The following is a 5,689-nucleotide window of genomic DNA, read 5'->3' on the forward strand; positions in this document are numbered from 1 at the left end:
ACTATCTGGAGAAAGGACAATCTTCCTGCATCAAGACTACAAAGGCTGAGATAATTCTTAAACCAAGGGCAAACTATCCAAAGTTATCTTTGAAGAACCCTATGGATTCTGTGTATGAGACACCCAAGCCTGATGAAAAGAAGCTTCTGTCAAGATCTATTCTCCTCTACAAAGATCCAGCTGATTCAGCCTCAAGAAAGAGAATTGCAAAGATATTCAAAAATGGGAAGGAAATTTGTGTGGTAGCTGGACATCCACAATTTGCTCATGCAAAGGAAGAAGAAAAAGCCAGATTGAAGCAGGAAAAGAGGCAAGCTGCTCTAGATGCAAAGAAGTCTAAACAAAAGAAAGAACAGTTTGCTATCTTGGCCAAGCTACAGGCTGTGAATTCTTCTCAACAAATTCCTCTCAACCATCTCAAGCTACTGAATCAGAGAAGAAGATTGAAGAACAGAAGAAATCCTCAAGAAAGAAAGAAGTGGCTAAAAGAACAAAAAGAAAGTTGGATGTTGTTGACAAGGAATTGGAAGATCAATTTCCAAAGGAATCCACTCAAGCTGAAACTCAAGCATCAAAGCCCTCTGTGGTATTTGAAGACATAAGGGTGGTGGACCCCTACAGGAACATACATGGAGAGCCTATTGTGCCAAAGGATGAGCCAATAGAGTGGGATAAATTACCAATTTCTAACTTCAAATTGCCAATTCTTACTAAGCCAAGAAGGACAAAATCAAGGGCAGTCAAGAAAGTGAAGCTGTCACCTCTCAAATCCAAGTCAGTAGTCAAAGCTCAACCCAAGGTCAACAGGGGAGACTACTTGTACTTGTGTGACATCAAAGAATTCTCAGATCTAAACCTTTATCTGGAGGAGCTGGATGAGGTAAGGGCAATTGATGCATACAGAAACCTACCTGAAAGGTTGGTGTTCAAGTACAAAGGGGGAAGGGAGATTCAGTGGCCTCTTCACAGGATACTTCAAGAAAGCCAAGCTGTGTTGATCAAAGTCTATTCATCCTTCAAGAAAAACTTTGGGTTCAATGTAACTGCAAGATGATTAGTATTGAAGAAGATTGAAAAGCTAAGGAGTGTTAGAGCCAAAGATGCACTACCCAAAACTCTTATCATCCCATACACAGGGAGAAGAATGCATCTAAGGCCCTACTGGCTGATGGAATTCATGGATGACAAGGGTGTGAGAAGATTCTTCAGATTAGAAGACCAATTGAGTATCTCTAGCAATGAGACTCTCTTGGAAATGCAAGAAATGTTAGATCTCTCAGAATCTGATGAATTAGAATTCCACAGACAGCTCCAGAATCAAATTGAAGAAAACAACAGAAAGCTTGGAAGAAGATCCAGACCTTCAAGAAACTAGAAAAATCTGCTCAGACTAGAGGAGCATCTTGAACTGACTGTGAGCCAAACCTTGTACATTTTTGTTTAAATTGAAGCACTTTCAGTTTTATCTACTTATCTTTAAAGATATATGTTTAGGATGTTTTGTTATCATCAAGTATCTCTTAATTTATGGCTACAATTCCAGTAGACATATATTGGGGGAGATTGTTGTGAATATGTTGAGTACTTGATGATTATCTAAACAAAACATCTAAGTAGATTTTACTTAGTGAAATAATGTAGCACTCGACGGATAAGAATTATAGTCCCGACGGATGACTCATTATAGTCCTGACGGATGATTAACTTATTATCCATCGAGTGAGTAGCTTATGTAATAATAAGTTTGTAGCACAGTGTTATATGCACCTTTGTATAGAATCTGTAGTAGCATATAAGTCATGTTGACTTTAACTAGATATGCAGAATAGGTTGATTAACTGTACATAAGCAATGTCTTGTAATTCTGTATAAGTGAAATGAAGTCAAGTGCCAAAGTAGCTACCAATGGATGATTAACAAAGCTTCGACGGATGACCAAAATAGCTACCAACGGATGCTTAACAAAGCTTCGATGGATGATCAAATGACTATCAACGGATGTTTAACATAGCATTCGACAGATGATCAATTAAGTCATCGACGGATGATTTGAAAGTCAACAGATGATCATATCAAGATTCAAACATCAGTTGAACAGTGAAAGCTGACACACAACCGTTGAGTTGGATACAAGTACACTGTGGAAGCCCATTAACTGGGTAATAGAGGACGAAAAGCAGCAAAGATCAAGACTGTTAGATTTTATATTTGTTCAGTTCTTTTGAATTTGTAATCTTGGTAATATATAAACCAAGAGAGTAGCAAATAGAAAAAACTGAGATAGCTAAGAAACAACAACAGAGAAATCTTTGTAAGCACTATCTTTAGCATTTCCTGTGTTCTTAGCAGTTCTATTTTTGTAAGCAGTTGTGAGCATTTTTGCACACAGAGTCCTCTCGATATATTAAATATATCTTTGGTGGAATTGTTTAAATCCACCAGAAAGTTTTTAAAGACTCTTGTTTTTAATTACTTATGTTTTGATTCATTCAAGTTTACATTCCGCATTGTGCTAATCAAAACAAATATATCCATAATCGAGTTGAACATCTTTATTTCAAGAAAAAGGTTCAAGAATTCCATTCAACCCCCCTTCTGTAATTCTTGCTATATTGTTAAGGGACTAACAAGAATTAATTAGTGGATTATGGGTTAGACTATTATTCTATTCTTATATATTATGATAATCAAAGTGCTATTGTAATAAAAGGAAATCCAGTGCAACATTCATTGACTAAACACATCAGTATCAAATACCATTTCATAAGGGAACATGTGGAAGCTGGTATAGTGGAATTGGTCTTTGTTCCAACAGATCATCAAGTAGCAGATATATTCACCAAGCCTCTTTGTGAAGCTACATTCACAAGATTGGTGAATGAATTGGGAATGATTTTAGGACAGTTCTCAAACTATGATAATTAAGTCTACTGATATTATTAAAGCATGGTATCTTATTATTTGTCAGTACTTGTTAGATACTGATTCTTATGCTAAATGTTGATGCCATGATAACATGCAAATTATGCTAAATGATTTTATGTGAAAATTGCATGTTGAACTACTGAGTTTGTTTACATATTCTGTTATTAGTTAAAACTTGCCTTGACTAATAGTTTATTCCAGAATTTGGTAAGTCATGATAGGTGTGATTACATATTGATAATGGTCAAACTTTGATTGACTATTTTTATGAAGATATTATTTTGGTCAATATTGTAATTACAAGGTTGAAGTTCGCCTCAGATGGAAATTTTTCATGGTTACAAAAGTTTTCGCAAAGATTAAGGTTTTGAAACATGTTCATTTAGTTCATAACTTTATTCTCGGGAACACGCGTTTACATGATTACTTTTAAAGTCAATCATATATTGCCATGTGTCCTATTAAACTGAATGTGACTAAGTTAGTGGAGAAAAGTGTTGTATAAAATCAATTTTGATTTTAGATAATACTTTAGTTATCTTCGGTATCTTCTCTCTGTTACTTTACCCTTCTCAAAATTGTAAACTCTGAAACCCTAAGTACTGTTCGTAAATCCTTCTTGAAAAATAACCATGCCTTCACCTGCTGCTTCAAAACCATTTGATTATGGCGGTGCAAAGTTTGTGACTAACAACTATTCAGGACTAACGACAGCGTGAAAGTTGATTTTTACATTTTTCAGGATTTTCTTAGATCCAGTGAGATTGGGTTTGCTCTCACAGCTCCACTCACAATCTCTGGTGACCAGGTGCTTGCTATCTGGAGGACTGTAGTATTTGATGATGGAGGAGCCAATGGATTTCCAAGCCTGGACTGGTAGGTGATATTGAGATGAGGAGATTCTTTACTGAGATTGGCTATGAGAAGGATTTGAAGAACCTTGGTCAATTAAAAAGGAATGGGCTAAGGAAGGAATGGAATTTTTTCTTTGATTGCAACACAAAGGCCTTCAACAACAAATCTTCGAATTTTGATGCCTTTTTCCATTATGACACAACAGATAGGGTATTCTCTTGTTCATGGTTCACATTATGATTATGATAGAGTAGTTATGTCTTTTATTGGTGATAGGATAAATGCTGATAGAAATATAGTATATTATGCTAGATTCTGTCAGTTGATTTTCAATGCTTGTTTTCCTAATATCCCTATCCCCTCTAATCAAATAGTGTCAGTGTTTAAATTGACAAAAAGGGCTTTTTCCGACCTAATTTCACAAGATGAAAAGTGGTTGAATTTAGTTCCTTTGAGGTTACCATTAGTTGTGAGAAACTTGCTTGTAGAAAGACTTCCTGAGACTTATGGTTTGCTTAACATTCAGAGTGCTAAGCTGCAGGAAAACACCATTGGAAACCCCCCTGTAGCTCACCTCAGCACAATAACTCAAACACAAACTCAACCACCAGAAAAATCTCAAACAGAAGCCACCTCAGGTGTCTCCAAAAAGACACTTGTTGTAAAAATAAAGAAAGAATTGGCTAAGAAAGCTACAAATCCTGCTGTAGCTAAGTCAAAAAATGAAGCATCTCAAGTTCCTCATTGTTCTAAACCGTCAGAAATTGTTAAGAGAAAACTTGCACTTGCTGGATTAGAATCAGATTCAGATGAGGACATTGCTACCTTATCTTCCAGATTTCAAAACCATTTGTCTGATTCTTCTTCAAAATCAGTTGTTAAATCAACTACAAAAGACACAGCTGCTGATGCTGGTTCAAATCCTAGACCAAAGAAAATGAGATTGGTCAAGGTCTATTACAATCAACATTTGCTCTAGATTAAACAGGAAATTGATGAGGAGACATAGAATGCATCAAATCCAAATTCTGACATCCAGTCTACTACTGAAGCGCTTGTAGAACTTTCTGAAACTCTAGTCATGCAAGACCACAAGAGAGAAAGGGAAGTCTCTCATGAGCAAGTAGAAGCTAGTGTCAAGAGGCTGCAAATGAAAGGACTTTTTTCCTAGATCAAGCACACAAAAACCTGTATCTCAAAGGGGTACAACAACTATATCTTCTAATCTAATCACACAAGAATGTGCACCTCACAGTGGTGCATCAGATACTGAAGCACAAGAGCCTCTGTTAGAAGCTGCTCAGGAGTCTATTATTGCATTTGTGAAGAAGAGTACACAAGAACCTTGTTATCAAAGTCATCCAGCAACTCCTAATTCTCCATCTACACAAGAACCATTGCATCAAAGTTGCAATGCAAGCCTTACTCCTGCTGCAGTGACTTCTATTATTGATGCCGAAGGCAGAGTCCATCCGTCCCAACTGTCAACTAATATTTTGTCAGTGCCTTAACTGGATGTTTGCACGGAATCTGCATCTTCAAATTCACAAGGTATAAATATTGTTATTACTTTATCAGCATTTATTCTAAATATTGATCTAGTTCTTTCAGCATTTATTACATTTTTTTAAATCCTGTTGGTATGATTACATCTAGACCTTATTTAAGGACTACCTCTAGTTGTATGACCATGGATCACCCTTCTTTAGCCACCTCTTAATTCTGTAGGACAATATTTTTTAGCCTTTTTGTGTGAGATGTGTGAAAAGATTGAGAGAAAAATAGAATTTAAGAGAGGCAGTATCCTTCCTGGAAAAAGGAGAGGTAGATGAGAGATAGGATTTAGCAATCCTTGTGAGGAAGCTCTGACTATTAAAAGTCATGAAATGTGTGTTGTGAGGAGTAGTGA

The sequence above is a fragment of the Apium graveolens genome, chromosome 6, assembly GCF_009905375.1.
Source record: "Apium graveolens cultivar Ventura chromosome 6, ASM990537v1, whole genome shotgun sequence".
NCBI lineage: Eukaryota > Viridiplantae > Streptophyta > Magnoliopsida > Apiales > Apiaceae > Apium > Apium graveolens.